We start from the raw sequence: 27,548 nt of genomic DNA on the forward strand, positions 1-27,548 counted from the left end.
TTTCTTGTATTTGGAAATCTAAGTTAACGGTTATTTTATTTTGCATTGTGCCAAAAGTCACATTTAAAAAATTAGAATAGGAAAAAGAAACAGTAACAACAAAATACAGTTAGTACATCAATCCCTTATAGAACAGTCTACAACCATGACATCAGGGTAATCATCAAAGTCATCTGTGACATTTTCCCTATCCCAACCACCCACCTCATCTCTGCTCCCACACTTATTCTGGTCTCCATAGTAGTTTATCCCTAAGTGGCCTTTTAATTCTTAGCTGTTTATTTCATGGATATACTAAGCTTACAAAGAATGAGGAACTCTAGATCTTACAGCAATGTAAGAAAAATGATATAGACTAAAAATGATTATAGATTATTATGTAAGTTTTTTGAGTTTATATCTGAATTACTAGTTGCCTGGTCTATTCCAATGACTAAAGTATTTTTAATAGTTGTGTCTTTTCATTGAATTAGTATTATAATATGCCATTGCTGTATTTGTTGCTACTATGAAAGTATATTCCAAGTAAGTTATAAAATATCAGCTGTCAAAAAGCCATGTCATTTTTGCCACTAGCTCTGAAAAAGAACTTCTGATTTATGGTGGGATGGGGCTGTTTTGTTTTGTTTTGTACCCTATCAAATGAATTTAGAAGGCACAAAATAAATTAGTTGGTTCATTTTATATTAAAATAGAAAAAGTATTCTCAAACCTTCTAATTCAGCTATTTAATTTGTACCTTCCAAATTCATGGTAGATGGCACAAACTAGAATTAAAATTTTTAGCCATTTTATGTCCATTTTGATGTTCACATAACCCAGCACTAGGCTGTATGGGATCATCGCATTTATACTTTTGAATGTGGAAGGAGTTTGCACATTAACTGCAAGCCTTAAATACCCAGAGATGTGTAATCCACCTATTTCTCATCACCTTTCATCAACTGAATGGATTTGGGTCTTACCAAGTGCTAAATGAAAATGAAATCTCAGGAAACAAACTGAGGGTTGCTGGATTGGAGGGGAGTGGAAGGGATATGGTGGCTGGGTGATGGACATTAGGGAGGGTATGTGCTATGGTGAGAAAAAAAAATGCAACAGCATGACAAAGCTATCTTAAGACATTTTTATGAAACATGGTTGCTTTCTTATGGGAGGAAAAAAAAAGGTTACTTTTGTATTTGAGCATTTAGTTAAACTAATTTTTGTTTCTTTATTAACAATGGAATGAAAAACGTGCAGCAATCAGAATCTGAGTTCTGGGTTCATATTGAGCCTGTAACTAACAGTTTGCTTATGACATTTGACTTCCCTCAACCTCAGTGTCATTGAAATACCTTACCTATATGTGGCAACACTTTGCCATAAAGAAATAACCAATCATACTCATTTAACTGGAGTTTCCTAATTCCTAACTTTTAAAATGAAATTAGGTTAAAAATATCTAATGAGATATTTTAATAATCTGTATAGATTACTTTGATTTCTTTGAGATGACATGGAGCAAGTTATCAAAAAATTGTAAAAACATATTTAAACAGAAATAATTTTTTACCTTCCTATTCACTTATCAAGGATTAGAACAAAGAATTTGAGTCTTAGTCAAAAAGAGGTAAAGAAGTCTCTTTGAAACTGCCACACTATTGTCTCTAAATCCTGAGAAGGTAGGCCAGTTCCAGACTCTTGGCTTTTCCTTTAAGGTGAACTAAGGTTTGCCCAATATTTGGATAGGTTGAGATATTAAAAATCACAGTGAGGGGAGCTTCTCATGGCTTCTTCTGCAGCTTTGCTTTTTAGAAACATCTCATAGTTCCATGGCAGTTCTATTTTAATTTTTTCCCTCTTCCTCTTATTCTTTGCAAGCCTATTATATAGACCTCTTACATAATTTTATATTCCTATTAGAGCAGACTTTTAAAAAATTAATTCCTACTGATGCCTTGGTGTGAGATATATATTATTAATGAATATATATGCATTATAATTTATTAAAATACATCAAATTGAATATGCCAGATTTTCTCCAGAACTCTCCTTACAAGGACAAAAAAGATAAAAAAAGACTAAGGAGGTGATCTCTTTGATTAAAAACCAAAGTGTGTCTGTGAATGTGGATGACTAAAGGAAATGCATCCCTCTCTTAATCAACAAGAATACTATAGTTCAAAAAATCCTATTATAGGATGGACCATAGAATTTTAAACCTGGAAGGATAAAGATCATTTATTTGAGCAATATTTATTGAGGAACTACTGTGTATCAATACTATGTTCGGATTAACACCCATGGTCCCTGCTTTTAAGGAGCTGACAGTCCAGGGTGAGAGATGTGGACACAAATAATTATAATACAATTATGTACTGCTGGTTATTGTCTGAGTTCCATAAATGGGAGCAAGGTAAGGACAGGAAGGGTAAATTCAGGGTATTTCCCTGAGGAAATTTTATTAGACTGGCTGGGATTTGACCAACTAATGTGGCAGTAGTGGTTCGGACAAAGTTGGGACAAAGACATATCAGTAGAAACATGTTAGACTAGGAGACAGTATATGCATGGGAAAAAGCAGGGAGGGCCTGGGAAGAACTAAGAAGTTCATAATGGAACCTGGCAATTTACAGACCTGTACCCCTGGGGCTAATAATACATTATATATTAATTTTAAAAAATTTAAAAAAAAAGTACATTATAGGTAGAGACCAACCTGCTCAAAAGGAATTGGTAAGAGCAAGGACTGAAATACTGGCAGGATATAATCACCAAAGGTCTTATAGAGCACACTTCATAAGCCATGGATAGGAGTGATGGAATTAACTTGAAGAGTAGAAGAAACAGTGGCAGTAATGAAGGGTAAACAGGTGGGCTGATCCTAGAGGATGGTTTTCAAACATTTTGGTTTCAGGACCCTTTTATACTCTTAAAATTACAATGTCAAAGAGCTTTTATTTATAGGCAACTTATCTATTCATATTTACCATATTAAAAATTAGGAGATTTTATAACTTTTATTAATGTAATAATAAGCCCTTTTATGTCTACATATAAAATGTATTTTTAATAAAAATAACTATATTATCACAAATTTTAAAAAATGGTGTGAGAAGAAGGAATTTATTTTAGATTTGGGCAAATCTCTTTACTGTCTGGCATAATGGAATACAGCCAGAGTCTCTTATCGGGTTCCAAGTTCAATCTGTTGAGATACGTTGTTTTGATTGAAGTACATGAAGAAAATCCTCCTAAAATATATATGTAACTGAAAAAGGAAGGAGTATTTTACTTGTCTTTTCAGGCACTTGTGAATATTCTTTGATACACACCAAAGCTCTACAAATGGTAATTTTTGTATTAGTTTCAGTATGGAATCTGTATCAGGAACTTGTACTGATTTTGCCTCTTGGATGGATTTTGTGCCTTCGTGCATGGATCATTTGGAAACTATTGGCACAGTATTTTGCAGATTTCCCCAACTTTGACAAATTTCATTAACATTCAAAGATCACATTTGTTAATATCACCATTGATCTCATGAGAAAAGTCATAATATATTGGGAGGCTGTCTAGTTCCCAGCGGCAGGTAGAAGTTTTCCAAAATTCCAATTTCCACTTGAAAGCTCCAATTTTAACATTGACAACAAATGCTGTCATTTGCTTTTCCTGAAGTGACAGGCTTTTCCATAGTTTGTCAGTTCTTCTTTCAAGTGACAATGGAGTTCCATGAACAAAAGAAAAAGTGGCTTTTTCACCTCCTGACTCACACAATCACACAGGTGCTTTTCCTTGAGACAGCCATGGTACTGTAGTGCACAGCAGAAATGCTTCATGTATTTTTCCAGTTTCATCATACAGAACATTAAAAACATGTTCCTTAGGTCAAGATTTAATATAATGAATACTATTTACTGCTTCATCAAAGACATTCTTATGTGAACTGGCACTTTTTTCTTACTGAAAGTGTGTGGTGGTGAAGAAAACAAGGATTCATCCTACAGAGTGATGCCACTCCCTTGCTTCCTACTAAGGCATGAACTGTTTCACTCCATGACTTTTGTGCCATCAGCGAGAAAGGCAAAGTTCTTCTTAGCATTAGTATTAGGAAAATAGTTTTGACCCTACTGTCCCCCTGAAAGGGACTTAGGAACCCCCAGTTGTCCACAAACCACCCTTTGAGAACGTCCCTAGAAGGAAACAGATGGACAACAGGAGTCTAAAGGAGAGGGCAAGGAAATGTGACTGCAGCTGTACTATTTAAGGGCCGAGACCTGGCAATCAGAACTGTATTCAAGCCCTGGCTCTGCTACTCTCTAGCAGAGTGACCTTGGGAAGGTTTTTTTTTTTTTTTGGTTTTTTTTTTTTTTTTTTAATCCTTCATAATCTTCAGTTCCTCTGTCTGCATAATAAGAACAATGATAGCAATGATAGCACATACTTCATAGAGTTAATGTGACATTAAATGAGAAAATCCTCTTGGAAGGTGAGCACAATGCCTGGAAGAGAGTAGGCCATCAATAAATTAGAAAACAAACCATAGCCAAGGACTGTATTCAGTGCAAAATTAGAAAATCAACGAGATTTTATGATGTTTGGATATGTGGCTTGATGAAGACATATGAGGTCAAGCTCAATCCCAGAATGGTTTAAGCCACAAGTTGTTATTAACCCAACAGAGAAGTAGAGAGGGTTGTAGGGCATGATAATAAATTCTGTTGGGAATTCATTTAGTTTGAGATATCTGTGAGACAGCTGGGTATGTAATTAAAATATGGGTCTGAGAATCGGAAAGCTGTCTGGGCTGGGAAAATGTTGATTAAAGAGTCACTGGTTGAAACTGAAAATAAGAATATGCACAACACTGTCTAGGAAAAGACTGGAAAGATGAAAAGGCAGGACTCCTGTGACTATCAGTTTTTAAGGAGAGGAAAATTACACAATGAAGTCAAAACAGTTACATAGATGCCAAAAGAGGAATTTTGAAGATGCTAATTAAAAGGCATATATTGGATTTGACAATTAGTCAACTCCCTGCACTTAAAATAAATGAAGAACAGGCACAGAGAAGCTCACTAACCTTCACCAAAACATCTACTGACAAAACAAATTGTTGCTCTGAGGCAAAACATTTTCCACACATTCTATTCTTGACTGACTTTTCCTATTATAGTTGACATTTTTATCTTGAATCTTACTATTGTATGATTTGATTTTAAAGACCTAAGCTTTATATAAATAACTACAGAAAAATAGATTTATATAGTTCAATTCAGTTTTCCAGGCACATATACACATATCTGTATGCTTTGATATTAACATAAGCTTCTAAAACTATATGAAACCAACAAATACAAATACAAAGCTAATATTTGTTAATGAATCAGATTCTGGAAAAAAGGGGCATGGTTAACATTTGGAATATGCCATGGCATTACATGGCAAGGACAGAAGTACTATTTTTCCCATTACTCATATAGCCTGTGGGTTCTCATCTTGCCCAATTTCAAGAATAGCAGATAGTTTGGAAAATTGCATTGGCCTACAACCTGTTAATATCAATAGTTTCTCTCTCCCTGTGTAGGGATCTTTATGATTATGTTACAGACAAAAATCAATTAGTTCTGGTCTGTTCCCATGGAGACAGAATTATGTCAGAGGCTGTAAATTTGCCATCTTCAAGGATGGAAAGCTTCTCTGTGTCATACAACTTGAGAGATCAGAAAATAAATACCCACAATGTATTTTCATGTCCTTGATGATGAGAGAGCAAATTGTTGGGAAAAGATTGAGTCCGCTGCTAAGGAAAGGATGCTGTATTTTCTTGGTATCAATGAGAGACTACTGTATGAAGGACATAATCTAAGAGACAAAATGGACTGGATAACTACCCTTCCTTTAAATAAAGTTATTAATATTTTCTAAAGGGGTTTTCATTTTGGGTTAGTGATTATCTGGTATTTACTATATTTTCAGGTAGCATATGTGACAAAGAGAATAATAATTTATTAAAGGCATATACTGAGCAACTGGCAATTATAATGATTACCACTGGACACTCTCCAAGGCAGAATTAAACATTATTTTCCATATTTTAGAAGATTTTTGAAATGATATCTGATTGGTGTGCTTACCTAACTAGGTGGCTTTGAGAATTAAACAATAGTAATAGATAAAACTGTTACACTATTGTTATGTCTCAGATACTCTGACATGTAATTTATATACATTAACTCACTTAATCTTATGAAGTTTAATCATCTAATCTTATTTAATCTTATTATTCCCATTTTAGAGATCATAAAACCTACATACAGGTAGGTTAGATAACTTGTCCAAGTTCCAGAAGTAAGTCAAGAAGACAGGATTTAAACTCAAATAACTCAGGAAATAGCCTGGGCTCCAAGCCTCTGAAATGAGATTTTTAGTTCATATGTTCTGAAATGGCATTGAGATAAGTCCACTACCTCACTGGGAAGTTACTATGTATACAGCCTCATGTTAAGAATGGAGTGGTGCAGGGGCACCTGAGTGGCTCAGATGGTTGTGTATTTGTCTTCGGCTCAGATCATGATCTCCGGGATTTGGGATTGAGCCCCATTTCAGGCTCCCAGCTCAGCTGGGAGTCTGCTTCTCCCTTTCCCTCTGCCCTTCCCCCTGCTTGTGCTCTGTCTCTCTCTCTCTCAAATGAATAAATAAAATCTTAAAAAAAAAAAAATGGGTGGTACAATCTAAGAAACAGAGCAATATAGTCATCACCTTTGTTTTTAATGTAGAAAATAAACAGGAACGAATTGATAATAAACATAAAACCCACATCTAATGGGTACATATTGACATATATTTTAAGTACTTTTGAGTTATTTGAAGATAAATTAAAAGCCTGGGCTAGAGGCGACCGGGTGGCTCAGTGGGTTAAAGCCTCTGCCTTCGGCTCAGGTCATGATCTCAGGGTCCTGGGATCGAGCCCCGCATTGGGCTCTCTGCTCAGCAGGGTGCCTGCTTCCTCCTCTCTCTCTCTGCCTGCTTCTCTGCCTAGTTGTCATCTCTGTCTGCCAAATAAATAAATAAAATCTTAAAAAAAAGACCAAAAAAAAAAAAAAAAAGCCCAGGCTAGCATCTTATGTATCATTACCTCTTGCTCTCATTGTTCTGTCAAGGAATTATGCAATACTATTGGTCTGAATAAACCTATCAAGAAAGTAATTGTATGACAAGGATATCACTATGACATGGCCAAATATAAATGAAATTTAGACTTTCACTGTCATTGTTCCCTTCCTGTTAGCTAAACTCATAATTGTCCACACATAAGTGTTATTAATTGATTTGCTAACTTTTTAATAAAAGAATATTTCTGCCTTTCTCTACCTGGACTCAATGGCATACCTCCCGGGGGGCGGGGGTGGGGGAGAATAGCTGAGTAGGAAAGAATGAGCTCATTTCTGTCATCAGAACAATCTTTATCTTGGAAATAATCGTTAGTTTCTAGGTGTTGATGTTCTCAGTGACTTTTTCCTTATCAAACAACTATAAGCTCAGAGAGACAACTGCTAAGTAATAACAAGTAAGCCAACATTGTAATAGACAAATTGTTTTATTAGCTCCTCAATTGTTCTACTATATGTTTTCAAACTGAACACAATTGCATGTTCAACTCCCCAAGATCCATTCAACTCCAAATACCTTCTCCAAGCCCCTTGCCAATCATTGGTTCACGAATAGTCTTGTGGCCTAGTTCTGCCAACAAAAGGTGAGGGGAAGCCTGCTAAGTGTATGTCTATGGAAATTTTCTTTACTCCTAATAAAGAGACAAGGAGGGACAGAATTCTGTTCCTGGACCTTATTGCATTGAGGAATGATACTGGGACTACTTTAGTCAACCTATATCCAGAAGGGATGCCATTCTGAGGGCAAAACTGACACACTGAGGGTGTCAGATCACAGAGACAGATCTATCCCTGGGCTCTTGATGGGTCGCTCAGCCCTTGGACCCAAACAACCTCTGCACTTCTTGTTATATTCAATAAGCATCTTTCTTGACTAAGACAGTTTTAGACAGTATTTCTAGTTAGTTGCAGATGATACACCAGATAAGTAAATACTCCTTGGTTGGTACAAAAACTTGACCAGTTCAGAAGCCACCTTCCAATCAAATAAATACTAACCACATATTTGGATGTCCTTTACCCCATGCAAACAGGCGAGCTATGCATCCAATCACCAAATAAATATGATAAAATGCAAGTAAATACAGCCCTGGTTAGTTTACTAAATGTACAGAATGCATGTCTCTTTTAAAAGAAAAAGAAATAAAAAGTTAGGTTAATTTCTCTTTCTTAAATTAATAGCCTTTGGCACGATTCCACTCTTGTAGGTCATCTCTGCCATGTTTCTAAGTGTTTGCCTCTTTGGAGGAACAAACTAGCAGGAAGGGAGGTAATCAGTCTTTTGCCTCCTGTCCCCTGAAACAGCTGACCTTGTTAGCTGATAGAGATTTTAGTTTACCTTCACAAACACAAATTTATACCCACTGGTAGTTCAGATACCTTAGATAATTACAGCACGTTCTTCTGGAAAAACTTCAGGCCACTTCTGGGAATTATCTCATTTGTCTCTAGAAGAGATTCTGTATTTTTATTCCTGTAAGCCACTCCGCCACAAATCCTTGACAGATATCTCATCCCTGATGAACTCTGTTGCGACTTCTGTCAGCTTTCTTGCTGCATAATCTGTGTAGAAAGGGAAACAGGTGAAGTTATTCTAGCATCTTTGGCATTTGGGTTGAAATGGGTGCTCTGGGTCTGGGTCTGCATCTGAAAGCCCTGATGTGCTCAAGGAAGGATGGGGCCAGGAACCACTGCCAGAATCCTGGGGTGGGGATGGGCCTCTTGGGCAGCCTTGATTTAATTACTCTTTCTGAACATGCCAGAGCTCCAGAGCATCTTTCTACTTTCTACTTCCTTTCTTCCTTCTTCCCTCTTTGCACCCTTTCTTTCTTTCTTCCTTTCTTTCTTTCTTTCTTTCTTCCTTCCTTCCTTCCTTCCTTTCTTTCTTTCTTTCTTTCTTTCTTTCTTTCTTTCTTTCTTTCTTTCTTTCTTTCTTTCTTTCTTTCTTTCTTTCTTCTTTCTTCCTTCCTTCCTTTCTCTCTCTCTCTCTTTCTTTCTTTCTTTCTTCAAAAGACCAAAGAGGAAGACCAGTGGAGTGTGTGGTCCACATTGGTATTGTGGGTCATTATTCTAGTTTGTTTTTCGCTCCTTTTCCTCTCCACCTAAAACCCCATCTGACTGGCTGGCTAAGATAAGACCAATAAGCCTTATTCAGTGGCTTCTAAGAGTAAATTTTAGACAGAAATAAAAAACTAGCATGCTAAGCCAAGACATAATATTAACCTAAGTATAACAGTCTGATACCATATTCCTTTCAACTATAACTGTTAGCAATAACTTAGCCCAGTTAAACTGGTCATTATTTTTGAAAGACAATATATATAATTTTAAAATCAGCAATTGATATTTAAAACAATGTTTACATCAGTTCACTTAGTCAATGCTCATAAGCCAAATTGGTAATGGATTCTCACCAATAAATCTCCCTTTACAATTTACTATGACAAATAAACAAAACCATTAAATCTCATCTTTTTCTTTTATACACTGTCTTTTAAAATTTTGTCTTCAGATGTGAACTCATTCCTAAGCCACCAATCTTTTCTTTACTGTCATCAAAATGATCTTTCTAAAACACATATTCTACCCTTATTAAAAATTGTCAGTGGCCTTCAGTGACTTATAGTATGCCGGCACCTTTATGACTTTCCCTCTGCCTCCTCTCTTACCTTTCATTTGGTAATAGCACAGATCTAGCTCTGTCTTTCAGTAGCTAGGTCACATTGAACATGTTACCCAACCAATCCAGTTTTTAGTTCCCCATCAGATAATGGGGATTTCAATACCTCGTGAAACAGGGTTGTTGTTAGAACTAAATGAGATCTATATTTCATACACATACACACACACACGCACACGGCTGTAAGTCACTCATACAAGAGCTGGCAAAAGTAGATTTCCCATAAAAGCAGGAGGTTTTAGTAGTATTAGAAGTAAAAATACGTCGGGGTGCCTGGATGGCTCAGTCTTTAAGTGTCTGTCTTCCGTTCTGACCCTCCAGTGTCCTGGGATCGAGCCCTGCATAGGGCTCCCTACTCTGTGGGAAGCCTGCTTCTCCCTCTCCCCCTACCCCCTGCTTACGTTCTCTCTCTTGCTGTCTCTCTCTCTGTTGAATAAATAAAATAAAATAATCTTTTAAAAAAAAGGAATAAGCAATAATAGTAATAATAGTCTTAGAGCTGTTACTGTACTACTAATAATACACATCAGACAGACCCATGCATTGGAGCTTGAAATAATGATTTGTTAAATAAATGTATAGCCCTTCGATAAATGTTCCCTCTACTTTACAGCCACAAGCTTAATAAATGCTGCCTCTCCTCCCCAGAACACAGGTAACTGGGTTTAAATACCTTAATCTCCAGCCTGACATATAATGAGCATGATATTGAAAAACCAGAATATCAATTTAGATATATTTCCAAAATATTTATCATCTTTTAGTATGGGAATAGGGAGGGGTATAAGGCAGGGAAGGTGAGGGTGCCTGGGTGGCTCAGTGGGTTAAGCCACTGCCTTCGGCTTAGGTCATGATCTCAGGGTCCTGGGATCGAGTCCTGCGTCAGGCTCTCTGCTCAGCAGGGGGCCTGCTTCTCTTCCTCTCTCTGCTCTGCACGGAGCCTGCTTGCTCCTCTCTCAGCCTGCCTCTCTGCCTGCTTGTGATCTCTCTCTGTCAAATAAATAAATAAAATCTTTAAAAAAAAAAAAAAAGTAGGGAAGGTGTATATCCATGGAAACCAAGGAGTTAAGGAAGAACAGGAAAGTGGTTTGAGAAAACATCCCTAACAGTTCTGATTTGCTTGGATTCTCTCTCCTCTCTCTATTGTGAAAATCACTGATTGATGGATCAGAGAAAATATAGCCTATGGCCTGGACTCCAGATAGGAAAGATTTGCCAACCCCAAATACACATGGGGAATAGTAGTGATTTCTGTATATGGCCTCACGCTCCCATTTAGGCCTCCTACTTCAAATGGCATTGTGTCTTATTAAGATCTCTTCTCAGTCATCTTTAAAAGCAGACCATGGCTTACAGATTCACCAATACAAAATTGGCCTAATCTAGTTATTTAGAGCATGAGGATTCCTTAAAGTAGTTTTGAACTTCAGTGAGCATAGGAGACATTTGGGGTACTTGTCAAAGATGCAGATTTCTGGGTTCAGTCTCTGGAAATTCTGAAAAAGTTGGTCTGGGGCACGGCCAGGAGATCTGCATTTTAACAAGCTCCCTAAATGAAACTGGTGCATGTAGCACATGGATTACAATTTGAGGAAGCTGCTCTTAAGGAAATGAACTGAGGTTACTAGAAATTAGAGACAGGTACTTTACACAATAAAACTGGAATTCAGCTCTAATGTTCCCAGTAGGCAAGAAAAAGTGGAAGCACACTGGATTTAGGAAAAAACAAAAACAATTCCTAATAGCTGCGTATAAAAAGACAAACTTTCTCTGAGAACTAAACCTGGAAAAGAAATCTTGCTTAGGACATAACACAAGGGACACTGGGTAACATGCTTACCAGATGTCCTGAATGTAATTGCACAAAAGAGCCAAACGAGGTTAAATCAAATAAATCTTCTACAAATGGCTAAAATTAGTTGAACTTGGTGAAATCCATTAAAAACTTACTGAAATAAGACAGTTCAGAAACTTTACTTTCAGATTATCTAATACAAGTATTGGCCCAGGAGAGCGCCCCCAAAGTTTGAAATCATCTTCATAGAATATCAGCATTTTGGAAATTAAGGGGAAGTTCATGCTACAGATGAGGAAGTGATAGATCAAAGAATGCAATAAAGCTTTACCCCGAAAAGGGGAGGCGTCACCAGCTGACGAAAATTGGACAAGGCTGCTTTGATTTTAATTTTCTTAACGAATTTATATTAATGTTATTAATTGTAATACTAATGTCAACAACTGAATTTTATAGAGGTGAGTTTAATTGTTTATATTCCTTTTTTGTGGTATTTTAGTTTATCTATTCTATTTATTCTCTAAGACCTAGTCCCAGTAATTTAAAAATTATTTTGTCTTATTCCAGGTTCATTGGTTTTGACAATCATTTTTCCTCTTTAGTTTATCTTTTCACTGTTTTTCACCATTTAACCTTCAGTACATCCATCTTCCTTTATACTCATAATATGATGTACCTGTCTTAGAATTTTCCAGATCAAAACCATTTCTGTCAAGCATTAGCTTTGAAACTCTGGGGACTTAGTTAGCTCTTTGTGCAAAGGCTGAAGCAGATCCAAAGCCTCTTATTGAGGAACTCAAAGACATTGCCAGCCGGTCTCTGGCAGCATTTCCCCACAGGGAAGAGGCAGCCTTCCATCTGGGTGGGAATGCTGGTTGGCTCTCCAATGTCTGTAATCATCCTATCCTACCAGCTGCTCATTTGGTTTTAAGACTTGAGGCCCTTATCAAGGGGACAATTCCAAATGGCCAAATCACCAAGATACTATGAAATGAAACACAGAAGTTTGTCTATAAAGTAAACCATACATCCACTCCTCTAGGTACTCCAAAGATTCTCCTAGATCAGATTTGACCATCAGGAGACTTCATGGTGATTCACATTAACCTAAAATCTGATATCTGTTTCTCTGAGTTCTATAAAATTCATTCCTGCCTTCCTCTAAAAATGTTGAGTCCAGGAGGCCCAGAGCTAAATGTATATTCCAAAAGAGTAACTTCATTAATCCACAGTCTTAACAAGTTTATCACCTCCATTTTGTCCATTCTCCTTGTCTTCAATTTCCTATTGCATATGGACTTAAAAAATAATATACCACTTCCCATCATATTTGTATAAAGAGATGGGATATAATAAATGTCAGAATTTTCTACAAGATTTAAAAGATTTATTTGTTCGTGAGCCTGAGTCTATGCTTCTTTTTTTTTTAATTTAATTTCTTTTCAGTGTAACAGAATTCATTGTTTATGCACCACACCCAGTGCTCCATGCAATATGTGCCCTCCTTAATACCCACCACCTGGCTCCCCCAACCTCCCACCCCCGCCCCTTCAAAACCCTCAGACTGAGTCTATACTTCTTACAATGAATTATTTTTCTCAAGGAATATACTTCATTTTATTATGAAAATAAATGTTAAAAATTAAACTTGGAAATCCAGTATCCTAAAATTGAAAAGGATCTGTCAGTCCATCTATTTTCACCATTTAAGTTTATAATAGTGGCTCTTCATAGTTAGCATGAGAGTCACCTAGAAGGCTTTTTGTTTAAACACAGCTTGCCAGGCCTCACCCCAGAGTAGTTGAGTCTATTGATAGGAGTGAGGCATTTTTGCATTTCTAACAAGCACACAGATGATGCTGGTGCTTCTGTCCCAGGAATCACACTTGGACAATGACTGGCTTGCAGAAACCATAATTTTATTTATTTGCTTTTTGAAGTTAGAAATATATGTGCCATTAATATTGCTTTCATTTTTAGGATCTCTCAGAGAGGACAGTCATAGCTTCTTCAGTCTCATTTGTTCATTCATTTAAGGTCTTGTGGTGTAATTCCTCTGAACCCAGAACCTTGGAATGATTTATGGCAGTATTTCACAAAAGCCGGCAATAGCTTCCTGTCTCCCTGCTCCCAGACTATTTTCACCAGCAGTCAGAGCAATTTGGGAAAAATGGAAATCAAATCATGTCATTCCTCTGACCAGAAGCCTTCAGGAGTTGCCCAGAGAAAAGGCCAAACTCCTTACAGTTGCCTATCAGGCCTTATGATACGGGTTTACAGTTACCTAGCTGAGTTCATCTCCTCCTGCTCTCCGCTTCCCTCACTGCTTCTTAGTCAAGCTTAGCTTCTGTCTGTCTTCTGCAGCTTCCAGGCACAGATACACTGTTCCCTCTCTCAGGAATGTTCTTTCTCTAGGTAGATGAGTGCCTAACTCCCCCATCTCTTTTAGGTCTTGGTCAAACATTTACCTTCTCAAAGAGGCCTACTATGCTACCCCTCCAGCTTCTTACCACATTCTATTGGTTTCTAAAGCATGTCACCTCATTATGTGCTACATAATTTACTTATTTGTAATGTTTATTATTCATGTTCTGTCTCTCCTGGGTAGAATATAAGCCTTGCAGAGTATTGACCTTTCTTGGCCTATTTTGTTCACTGGTGAAAACCAAGTACTTAGAACAGTGTATGACACATAGTAGGTGCTCAGCAGACATGTTTTTGAATAAACAGATTTTTAATTTTGGTTTCCTCCCCCAGATTAGTAATTTTTATTTCAACCTACAAGTACCCTTTAAAAAGGCTTGTGTTCTACTCATGGCAGCACATTTTATAATAACAAAGCCTAGAAAAAACTGAAATGTCTGCTAATGGGAGATTGGACAAGTAAATAAAGTAACTTAGTTTTGTATCACACAACCATTAACAAGATGAAACAAAAAGACAGCAATGAAAGCCAAATTCTCTATGGATACTCTATTTCCTAATTACGTAGTCCTCTTTAATCTAGATCAAAATACATGCATTGAAATCTTGTTTACCTCAAAGGTAATTGTATAAATAGGCTAAGCTTACTAGACTCTCTTTAAAACAAAGCAAAATGAAGACTGAATGCTTTACTCAAAGAATTCCCCACTCCAGAATGCCTTCGAGAAGAAATAATAATGATAATAAAGAACATTAAGCACTTACTGTGCGATAGGCACTGATTAGCTCATTTAATCTTCACAATAGCCCTATGAGATAAATGTGATTATTGCCCTCATTTTGCAGATAAAGGAGCTATAAGGTCCGGAGAGGATAAGTAACTTGTCCAAGATTGCATGGCTAGTAAACGGTGCTACCAAATCCAGTGTTGTTTTTCTTTGGAAAAAGTAATCAGAGTCTCTCTCTCTCTCTAAAAATATTTTACCATCTGTTTCTGAAGTTTCATCTTACATACTTTCCTATATATATGCTCTTCTCTAGTCAAACTGATCTATTTGCCATTCCCTGAAAGTTCCCAGTCTCTGGCCTCGGGCTTTCAAAAACATTCCTTCTGCCTGAAATATCGTTCACCACCAGTCATTGCCTGTTAAAATCCTACCTTACTCCAAAGCCAGAAGTGATTTTGCATTTCTCTAAACTCCCAGAGCACACACATATTGTCTTTAAAATTCATATAATAATTACAATATTCTATCTTCTGTTGTTCTTAAGGATGTGCCTTATTGCTTCTACCTTTATGTATTAAGTTCCTTGAGGAATAAGGATTATTATGTTTCAACATCATTAAATTCCTTGAGTCAATAAAGATTTTATTGACTAGCTACTAGTAAGCAGGAAGTTACAAATTTTACAAATGCCCTGTCCAGTGTAGTAGCCCCTGGCCAGATGCAGGAATTGAGCACTTGAAATGTGGCTAGTGCCAAATCTTGAAATGATAATATTTGGGGCATGTGGGCTTAAATAAAACATAGCATCAATAACATTAATTTCCCTTGTTTATTTTGCCTTTTTTTTTTTTAGCACCTAGAAAATCTCCAAGTACATTTTAAGACTCACTATATTTCTATTGAGTAGTGCTGGTCTGGTATAGCCCTTTCTCCTTCCCACCCCCTGCCCCCAATCCTCCTCCAAATGATGAAACCCATGAACCAACACATGAGTTAAAAAGTAAAAAGGGAGGCCATCCTCTTTTCTGATGCTCAAAAAGGGTGGGGGGCTTTCTCTGAATGGATAATTTTTCTATTTTACTTGGTCAGATTGTTGTCTTTGTCCTTATGTCAGAGGATTTGGGACCAAGAAACGCTATAGTGAAGAAGTTACTTTGTCCATAAGCAAATATTTTGTGTGGGTGTGTGCCTGTGGCACATGTGTTTCTGGAGAGGAAACCACATTTCAATCTGAATATAGCAGAATTATAGAAAGCTTTCTATTTTGAAATAAATTGGCATCATGGCAAACAGAAAGCAAACAGCATTCTCAGACCAATAATAAATCCTTGATCGTTAACATCAGGGTAACATTAGTGCTGCTTCAGCCATAACGGAGAGCCCTCTGAGTTGCCCTCAGCCACGTTTCTCCTACTGCTTGCTGGTGCCGTGTGCTTTAGGCAGCTTCTTTCCAGGCAACCACAGACTGTTTACTGACTGTAATCAAAATGACAGCACACTGTTTTCACAACCGAGTGTTAAGAGTTGATTGCCTTTTTCACTTGGCAACCTGAGGGAACTTAGAACGAGGATCTTGAGGTACAACTTGCGTTCGTTCAAGATGGTGGTGCTTACTTTTCTACATGTTACCTGCATTCCTTTGAGGTTTAAAATACAGAGGACTGAAATTTATCTAGCCTGGAGCAGAGAAGTTGTAATCACTGCCTTCAGATCACTTCTGCGGGTAAACTCCACTGCAGCACAGGATGATTTAGGCAGGGCTGAGTTTTGACTGTCATGTGATTCTTCATCCATCAGAACCCAGCCAGGTGAGGGACCTTCTCTATTCAGCATGCCCCAGGAATAGACGATTATAATGCCTTACACTCTAATCATCCTAAGATGGTACCACAGAAGACAGTGTAACATAATGGAAAAGTTTGCTGTGCTTAATCTTTTTAGAAACAAGACTTAATGAAAAGGTAAGGAAGAGGGAGGAAAACAAGAGGGGAATGGAAGCTGCAATTCAAAGAACCTGTATTCTAGATACAAGTGTGTTTGCCATCACTTGCTATGAAATATTGAACGCTCAAATCCTATGTGTTCATTGTCCACATCTACAAAAGAGATGTAGAGGAGGAAAATTGACTAGCTCATTTGTAGTGCCTCTTTGGTTTCTAAAACTCTAGTTCTAGTGTCCAGACTCTGAAACTCAGTATCAGATACACTCCAACATCCATCTGTCTGGGAAGGAATGATGGATACAGCAATAGTCCTGTACTCTGAGCAAGGATTATTGAATATTGGACTAATCATGTAAGTGAGCTAGGCTGGACTATACCTGTTAGAGGCTATTTTCATTTCAGAATACTTTCATGAGGTAAGGGCTTGATCAGATTTAAACCATGGTTTTTTGATAAACAAATATTATGAATGCCTTGAGTACAACATAGCTGGGCGGTTGGTTGCTGAAAAGAGCTACCCCTTACATCCTTCTAAATCTATATGTTCAATTCAATTCTGTATACATGATTTCTTCATGTAAGTTTTCTTTATGTAACTCATATATGTAATTTCTTCCTAGATGAGAGATTTATACAAATAGCAGTTTAAAAAAAAAAAAAAAAAACATGGGACGCCTGGGTGGCTCAGCTGGTTAAGCAGCTGCCTTCGGCTCAGGTCATGATCCCAGCATCCTGGGATCGAGTCCCACATCGGGCTCCTTGCTCGGCAGGGAGTCTGCTTCTCCCTCTGCCTCTGCCTGCCATTCTGTCTGCCTGTGTTCACGCTCTCTCTCTCTCTCTGACAAATAAATAAAAAAATCTTAAAAAAAAAAAAACTCACAAAACATTGTCTAGTTTTCAGTGAATATGACAAGTCACTTGGTTAAATCCCCCTCCACAACTGCATCCTGCCAAAATAGGGGCTTTTGAAGTAAACAGAAGCTGAAAATATTTTTCTAGGATCTGAATTCAGGTCCCAAAAAGTCAATGTTTTTTTCCAGCCACTGAGCACATCATTGGCACCAAAATTAGAGCAAGGGCCTGAGTGCAGTGCCCTGATTTAGGTGTCAATGATGCCACTTACTGCAGCAGGAACACACAGTGGAAGGTCTCTGCATGTAAAGGCAGGAAGGATGCTGTTCAGTGCTCAGTTCTGTTGAGGCTAAAGACAACCAGAATGCCACAGGTAAGAAAAAATTACATGTGATGCAAGCTTGTATTTCAGGCAAGGATTTGCAGCAACCAAACTGCTAATGAGAGCAAGATGGGTGTAGCTTGTCCATCCTAGTTCTCCCCAGGGTGGAAGATCTAGCAAGTAAGGCCCTGGCTAGAGAGGACAACAATCACAAGGAGAAATGTAAAAGCTAAAGGGAGAAGATGCTAGGAAGGACAGAACTGGAATCTGTTGCGTTCCTTCAGTGTTCCATGTGTGCCCCCTGAGTTATCTCAAAGATGTGGGTCATTCAGGATTCTGATAAAATTGCTTCTGCATTATTGGGCATTGAATTCACTAATTCTTCAAGTCACCCCCCTTTTAAAAAATTAGTAGACTCTCTCTTTTTAGAGCCATTCTAGGTTTACAAAAAAACTGGTTGTGAAGGTTCAAAGAGACCCCACATTAAGTGTGCCTTTTAATTGCTTTAAATATTTAGCCCTGAGACTTTTTATTCGAGACGAATTCAAGAGAATAAATAGAAAGTATTTTCTCAGGCATAAAATTCTCTAAATTTAGCTTTCCCGAGGGATATGGATTGTTGAAAAAAAAATGTGTATTTTATTATGATTAAGTTGATCTCATAGTATGTTGTCTGAGACATGTCATCGCTATTGTACATTTATTGGATGTTTAAAAGAAACATGCCTTATAGTGTCTTCGAGTAATTTTAAGACACCTAGTAAACAACATGTCTAACAAAGGTATGAGAGAGAGCTCACTTTTGTGGCTTTGGTGGTGTAGCTTAACTCCTTTGTGTTAATTTGCATAAAGATCTGCATCACAACTTGGATGTGCTCTGCCACTTTTTATTTACTCCTAAGCATTACTCTTTCCCTTTTCAATTGTACTAAATGCTTTTGAATGACATGTTAAAATGCTTTTCCCCAAAGAATCACGTTAGTTATCACAGTTGTCACCATGTTGGTGGAGGGAATGTTTATATCAACCATAAATTTTTCACTTTCTATACTCATGGAATAATTTAAGGTGACCCTTCTCTGAAAAACATTTCTTCTCTGGTTCAGGCTTTAATTCTTATTAACATTTCCCTGGTTTGTTTTTTATATTTTCATTATTTACTACCCAGGTACTTTGTATGGAAAGATAGCACATCAATTATTTTTAAGTAAATGATCCGATCCCAGTTTATGATCCCAGTTATGATGTCTGTTTCACAGACATCCATCATAAATCTAGCCTCAAACATGATGTTGTATTTCTTCAGTTTACTATAGAAGCACCAGCCTCCTGCCTTAAAATATGGATACTCTCATCTTGAGATTTAACAGATCTTTTCTCTATGGGGTAATTTTACTGACCAGGTTGACAGAATGGTAGAGGTTGTGAAGAAAACAGAGTTAAGTAGTAAATATTAAATGATGTTTATCTAGAGGAAAGACTTTGGGGTGTAATTTGCCCTGGAGACCATAGAAGATTGTTTTATTAAAGGCTACCGCAGTCTCTTCCCAGCTGTGGAAAGGACTGCACTGCAAGAAGCCAACATAAAAAAACGACTGGGTTGTTAACCCTGCAAATGTCTTCTTAAAGAGTTGAAAAAAGCTGACTCACCTTAGTAATGGAATTCCTTTTAAGAAATACAATTCATTATTAATTCCACTTAGCTATTAGGTTAATTCATTTCTTTCTTATAAATATCGCTTTCTGGAAAATACACTTTTAAATGCGTTTTGAATTTAAGAAATTTGTTGGTTTACTGGTCTGCCTTTCTTCTCAATCTGTCACAGTTGCTGTTTCAAAAAATAGAAATCAATGTGGTTTTTTTTTTTTTTTCCAGTTGGATGACCTGGACATTCAAAGAGTATCTTTCAATAGAAACTCTTATTTGATTATTTAAGACTTAATTTTCAAAGGAACAATTTATGAGTTACAGAATAAAAAGAGAGTGAATCTCTGGTTGTACAAACTGCAGTTCACAGATGCTTATTTCTGAGCATGCACAATTGTTTGTATTGTTAACTTGCAAAATATACCATAGCCAGCAGCTGGGTCAACTTTCAGATAAAGGTTAGGGTAGGAAATTAGCGATTTGAAATATAAAACTGCTTAAACATATAGAATAAATACCAGCCTTGCTAACCAAGGAAGAAGTGGACACGAATGTATTTTTTGTTATTTTCCTAAGTATTTGCATAGTCTCTTTACCTAACATGCCCACTTACTAGAATTTTCAAATTATTTTGAAAGTCATTTCTCAGCTCTCTTTTACTTCACTAGCCAAACTTTCATTAGCTTCTCTTATTTTTCTCTGCCTTCCTTCAGTCAACTGGTTTTCAAACCTGGCCACATATTTGAACTACACTAGCAGAGCTTTTAAACAAACACTGATACCCAGGCTCAGCCCCAGAGAATATAATTGAATTGGTCTAACGTGGAGCCAGCATTGCTCTTTTTAAGCTTCCCAGGTGAATCCAGTGTGCAGCTAAAGCTTATCATGTTGTACCTTTTCCGGTTTTTTCTCAGAATGTTTGCATATCTATTTCCCTTCAACTGTTCTTTTCTTCTGTCATTTTTATTAGTGAGGTTTTAAAAATCTAATTTTTGTCATTTCTCATTTTGCTTCCCCCCCGCCCCCGATTTTTTATTTACTGGCCAAGAAGTTCTCATTCCAGGAGCATGTATCTGTTTTGTATTCTTATTTAATGCTACCAAATTTTTATGTCAATGAAAGAGAATGCAATATGATTGTGAATTATACTTTTGTCTGTTCTTCCAAAGCTGATAAAATAATATACTTTAATTTTTGGTATAAATAGATTGGTAGTGGAGCCCAACAGAGTGGTTGAAAAAACAATGTTAAGAATGGATTTACTTGAACTATAATCATTGTTAACTATGATTAAAGATCATTTAATATGATATTTTAGAACTTTGAGACCATATGGGACTCAAGAACATGTAAATATCCTATTAAAGGATTGATTTTTGAATTTTAATTCAAAGACAGATTTCAGTAGTTTCAGAACAGGGCAGAAGTGGGAATATTACATATTATGTCAACTATCATAGCAGTAACATGATAGCCACACTAATAACAACAACTGGGATAAAAAAGATTTATGATGATAAGTAAAATTTGATGACTTAAATATCAGCAGGAAAAACAGAAATATGGAAGGCAATGCACAGAATATTCAACAGTTTGAAATGAATGTAATAGGAAAATTACAGGCAGTTGATTGAGGCCTGGAGTAGTAGATAAGAAATATGAGTGTTATTGTGGCTGTGCCTCGAAATGCAGTCAAGCCATTTCCTCTCCATCAGGTTTATTTTTCCTCACTGGTGAAAATACTGGTTGGATTGGCAAAAAGAAAACAAAACAAAACAAAACAAAAAAACCTGGCCAAACCCCTTGGCCATATCCTGCCTATAGGTATGTTTTGTTGGATATACCAGTATTGTAAATAATTTGAAATAGATGACAACATTTAATAAGAGGGAGATTTTTTTATTAAAGATTTTATTTATTTATTTGATAGCAAGAGGGAGATTTCTAATAAAAATTTGCTTTTTTAGAGAAATCGTTTGATTCATCAGTCTCCTAGCCCTAAGATGGGACTTCCCGTTCTTGGAAAGGATACGGTTGTTTTGACTGTCCAGTTCTGTACGCTCAACCTGGCTAGCTTCACTCTTTTTTTTTACCCACTCTGCCTATGTAGAAATTTGGAGTTGTTTCCTTAAGAATTTATTTGCAAGGTTATTTCCAACATGATATAAGTTCCATGAAAAGAAAGTGCTCAACACTTCATTAGGCAGGACAAAAATAATTTACAGAGAGAAAAATAAATGTCACAAGCAAAAACACCGAGGAGACAGAGAAACTAACAGATGACTGGTTCTTAACTAGAGGCTTAAGCCCTTAAAATGTGTCCTGTTAAGCCCTATGCAAGAATATTTTGGGTTCTAGATCAAAATCACAATGTCACTTAGCAATAATAACTAGGATTTAATGAATTATTCCAGTCAGAGCTCTTGGGAAAGGAAAGGACACAATGTTCTGTACAACCCAAGTAAGAATATTCTGAATATTAGGAGATTAAAATTCCCCAAAGTGAGCTTCTTGGCAGAAAATGGCCAAAGTTATTTAAAGAGTGACTTCCCATCTTTGAATTCACCCATTGAATAAAACAATATTCAACCACCGTTTAATAATTTAAGGACCATCATTTCTTTCACTTTGCGCCAGCACAGAGCTTAATCACATGAAGGGCTCCCTATGTGCAGTCTCCAAAAGGATGAAAACCTAATTCAATTATTACAGAAATAACTCCAGACTTTTAAAAGGTTTCTCTGAACTGAAACAACCCCTGAGAATTCCCTTATCCAAACCACCAGCTAGCATATGTTTATATGCACTGTATTTGTACGGAATACATATATTTAACATTGTAAACCCTGCTCATAAGCTACTTTGAAGTTATTCTCTAGTCATATATCTTTAAAACTCTTTCTATGAGGTCCTTTATCACTTCAAATCCTGAAGAAAAGAGATAGAGTATAAAAAAAATCAATAAATAGGGCACATTAAAACTTGCGGTATCCAGGAAGCATTCATACAAATTTCAAAGAATTTTTCTACTGTGGCTAATTATACGTCTGGGTGTAGTTTCAAATTTTAGGTACCCCAAGAGTTGATACTTGTCAGGCAGTTCATAGAACAAAGTATGTCTTTGCATAATAGGAGAGCCAGATTTTCTCTATTACCACATTATCAAGTAAAAGAAAATTAACACTATTCTGCTCTGATATAGGTATCTACACTTGTTAATATTCCATTAAGATGTATCTGAAGAATGTGTTAACTCTACCCCAGGGTGAAAAATATCATCAGGTAAAACTGAAATAAAAAGTAGCATCCTAATCAAAGATAAATATTATGACCCTGCAGCACAAGCAATAATCCAATTGGGTTTTGTCTTTCCCCAATTTTTTAACTACCTCAAACAAAAATCTACCTCAAGAAGTAACAGTTCGGATACCAGGTTTTCTGTTGAATTGCCATTAAAATTGTTTCTGGGGTAAAATTCAAGTGGAACAAAAGACAACTTAGTGTTGAAATTAATCAAAATTTAAAAATAGATCCCAAAAGTGCAGAAGTGTACTGTTAATATCTTAAATTATATTTCAAGGGCAGGTAGGTAATTAATCTTCATAGCTTTGGAAAATCTGGAAAACAACCATCAGTATTAAGGTATAATGAATAATATATTTTTAGCTGACAAAGCCCTAATTCCCAACCTTCAGTGAGTTCATAGTATTCCTATACGTGAATGATAATGAGAAAAAGTAATCTGTACGGCCACTCACACAAAGAAATTTCACTATCTAGTCACATGTTCATTCTTTGGTGGGGAAAAAAGTTGCATTTGTCTTCATATCCTTGTATTTATGAGTGCTTTCAGTTAATTTCAACCCTAAAGATAAGGAATCACAAAAGCTGGAGTTACCTAGAATCAAGGCAGACGGACTAACCCACAAATTCCAGGCAGAGCACAGTTTAATTGAGAAAACTTCCCCTCATATCTTTAAGTCTCCCAAACTTTCTCACATCTGTCTAGTCATGAGCCCATTAAGTCATCTTGCCTGCCATGAAGATGAAAATGACAGTGCAGTTACTTGAGTCTGTGTAAAGAGGCCCAGGGTGGCTGAAGGGCAGGATTAGGAGGCCTGGGGTGCTGAATGGCCATCCCAGCTGTAGCTCCCAAAGATCCCAGGAGCACAGAGCTGTCAAGAGCATAAAACTGCATGTAGAGAAAACCTTTGGAGGGAAGTAGAGGTTTTTCAGTATGTTCACAATTTCATCAGGCATGATTTGCCTTTCCACCTTTTATTGTATCATTAATAGGACTTAAGCAAGAGAGAGTTTGTGTGTTGATCACATAGCCAACACATGTGGTCATTTCTGGGATTTAGGCTCCGTAATTTGATGGCCATAGTAGAAATTTTGGGGTATTTAAATGTGCTTGGTGAAACCTTAATTTTCTTTGTGAATCTTCAAAGAAAACTTTTTTCTGGTAAGTGTATCTGTTAAGGCACAAGCGAAATAAAGCTCCTTGCCCCTAATTTGTTAAAAAAAGAAAGCCTTTGAAGTGGAGTCATGGCAATATATCATTGGGCCAAAGAATGGTTTTCTAGAAGGTATTATGGAAGTTTTTTAAAATCCCAGGAAATGCTCAGGATGTTAACACTAATCGATATCATTGTAGGGAGCACATTTGTTATTGTTGTCGTTGTTGTTGTTTCATTCTTCCGGGATGAGAATTATAATTTTCAGCTACAGAATTTCTTGGCAGTTTCAGTCTGTCCTTCCTGTTGTGGTGGTGGATACTATATCACCATCACGAATAATGGGGGGCCGGGGAAAAGAGGAGGGTGGGCATTCAGTCCTATCCCAGGATATATAATAAACACCGAACAGACACTATTTATTTACACAGTCCTGCAGCATTAGATGCCCTCCTTCCTATTTTATAGATGATGTAATAGGGGCTTAGAAAGTTTAAATACTTTGTCATTTAATAGTGAAGCTAAGGTTCAGTCTGTCAGCTCTGCTCTTCTTCACTTCTCCATATTGCTTCCTGTTCATTTCCACCACAGAAGGAATTGGCCAAGGACCTTAAAACATCTCTAGTCCCCTATTTTTCTATCTCCTTAGATAGTGTATATTACCACTGTTAACATTAGTGGTAATATACAACTCAGTATGTGTTAAAGATATATCATATTACAGTTAAGCTGAGAAATCAATTGAAGAAAATGCAGATAAATTAGAACCATAAAATTTTAAAAACAGTAAGTGTTTTTATATATTTTTGATACTAATAACCATACAGGCAAGGAAAATGTACTTCAGTGATACATGGTGTCTTTTCTGAGGTGACATAGCTCATGAGTAGCAGAACTTGAATCAGAAATTGAGCCTTCCAGTTCAATGCTCAGCTTATTTATCTCTACTACATCATTAAATTACAGTACAGTCTTATTTGGGGCGCCTGCGTGGCTCAGTTGGTTAAGTGTCCAACTCTTGGGTTTTGGCTCAGGTCATGATCTCAGGGTCGTGAGATCAAGCCCCACGTTGGGCTTCACACTCAGCACAGAGTCTGCTCTAGCTTCTTTCTCCTTTTCCCTCTGCCCCTTCTGTTTGTGCTCTCTCTAAAATAAATAAATCTTATTCACTAAATAAATCTTACTCACTTACAATCTACTACAGTGAACATAAAACCTACAAGTATCTGTTTGAAATTATGTTTTTAGATTACCTTACACCTTGCATGTAGAGTTTTGCAAAAATCTCTCTTGTGGTCTGTGCTGGTCTTCTGAAAATTTCAGTATTTTTCTTGATCTTACAAATGAAGTCACTGTTAGAGTCTTCTTGAGAGTAAGATGTCCAAACTTACTTGATATATCACTTACTCAAAACAGGTTTGATTTACAAAAATTTTCTAAGAGCCAGTTTTGTGAAGAACTCTGTGTGCATATACTCTTCACATCAGACTACATATATAGACAAATAAGTGATTATCACAACTATACTGATAAAATTGCTGATATTGAGGGCTGAAATATAAACATTGATTCATAAATGTAAAACAGTTCAATCAAGACCAGCTCTTGTGTTTACATAGAACAAAGTTACTCAAATGCAGTCCCCTGTAGAGAAGCACAGAGTATACAATACACTGAAGCCAATTAACATCCATTTCTGGGAACCCTTTTCAAAGAAACAGTTTTCTTCATATCCTATGGTAGGAGTTCTTCCAAAATACACAAGACTCAGGGCTTTTCTCTGAGGCAACCACTATTTTGTGTTTAGGGGGAGTATAATTGATACTCAGTGTAAAATATTGAGAAGTCAATATTTTGCCATATCATTAGGAATTACGATTGCTTTTAAATACTCAAGTTCTATCCTTAGGCCATTTTGACCATACAGACTGGAAGCCTAGGTTAAAATCAGAGGTCTTTATTTCACATAGGACATACACTACTTGGAGTGGTTGTGTTGAAATTTTTTCATGCAAATTCCTACAAGCACTTATGCCTTTATCTTTGTCCTCATATGCTACATTACACCACCTGTTGTATTAAAAAATAACGACTTTATGATATTTAAAACCCTTCTTTCAATTAATACCTACAAATTATAAGAATAATTTCTTATTCTAAGTATGCAATTGCTAACTGAATACAGAATTTGTGGTTTGCTATAAAATATTTTAAAGAAAAATACATAAAATATATATTATAGTTTAAGTAAGTAATTGTTTAATAGCTCAAGTGGCTCTCCCTGGTAATTAATAATAATAATAACAACCAGTTGTTAAGTCTACACAGAAAAAATAAACAGAAATATATCAAGCTTCTGAGATAATTCAAGAAAATATAATTCCCTTTAAGTCAATAAATTTAAAGATAAATACTTAATATAAAAAAGAACATATTAAAATATAAAAGAAATAACACATTATGGAGCACATAGGGATCATTTTATCATTAAAAGCTAAGTCTCTTTTTAATGGTTAGTATTGGTTATCTTTTTCCCTCCATGAAAATAGGTTATTACACCTCTATATTGTTATCACTCCCTATACACACGGACTCTGCAAAGATGTTAAATAAAAGACTAAAGCACAAGAATGATAGTTCCAATTTCACTATACATTTATGTTTAAAAAATAGTAGGCACACTGGACATTCAAATAGATGATGTACAGCCATGAAATCCATTAGGTCAGCTTTGTGCAATAAAAAATATTTTCCTTGAATGCAATGAATCATAACAATCTGCATGTCTCAAAAGCATGAGATCAGTAATGCCTAGTCTCTACCATAAGTCACCATTTCTAACAGAGGCTCTATTTCCTTTGAGAGATAAAGGATATAATAGTAAGCAGTTTACCCATCAAATGATGAGTTTGGTTCCTGTAATTTACACTAAAACAGCATTAAGTTAAAAATAGCAGCATGAAGATAAGTTTAAAGTAAGAAAAACGATCTGGTGGCTAGATTCTATGGTGCAGATAATTGAATGTTTTGCCAGCTTACCTGATAAAACAGAGCTTTACAGATCACAGCATAACAAAGCCCCGTATCCAAGATGGTTAGAGTATAAGGTGCCTTCCTCTGCGGTTGTTCAGATTTTTGGCCACAGAGATTTACAAATTAATTACAGTATTTTTTTTCTTTGCTTTCTCTGTGGACAAGAAAACAAAGAGACCTTTCCAGAATCCTCTCTGCTTATGCCTCCGCTTCCTGTTCTGAGATTCACTCTATGGTACCCAACATATATCAGAAAACAGCTTTGAGGGGGGGAAAAAAAAAAAAAAAGCTGACAGCATTCAACATGGTACCGCCATCTACTGGCAGACACACAAAATCGAACAAAAGGGAAAACCTCCTCATTATTCTTTAGCATAAGGTAAAATGTAACATTTCTCTGCATATGAGTATGTACAAAGAGACTCTTTCCCATACTCACTTATTTGCACCTCACCAATATTTTTTATACATTTACAAAGGTTATTCACTCATAATCTACTACAATGAACATA

The 27,548-nt window shown here is 36.5% G+C and overlaps 1 protein-coding gene across 6 annotated transcripts in view; it reads right to left on the minus strand.

Annotated features, from left to right (window-relative positions):
* Nucleotides 1-27,271, minus strand: part of SCN3A (sodium voltage-gated channel alpha subunit 3) — a 109,615-nt gene extending 82,344 nt beyond the window's left edge. For all 6 annotated transcript variants that reach the window (XM_032355814.1, XM_032355813.1, XM_032355812.1 and 3 more), the window contains exons 1-2: nucleotides 27,043-27,271; nucleotides 8,535-8,717 (exon numbers count right to left, since the gene is read on the minus strand). The gene's annotated coding sequence lies outside the window, so the exon portion shown is untranslated. The remainder of the gene's footprint in view (nucleotides 1-8,534; nucleotides 8,718-27,042) is intronic.
* Between the last annotated feature and the right edge of the window lie 277 nt (nucleotides 27,272-27,548).

The sequence above is a fragment of the Mustela erminea genome, chromosome 8 (genome assembly GCF_009829155.1).
Source record: "Mustela erminea isolate mMusErm1 chromosome 8, mMusErm1.Pri, whole genome shotgun sequence".
NCBI lineage: Eukaryota > Metazoa > Chordata > Mammalia > Carnivora > Mustelidae > Mustela > Mustela erminea.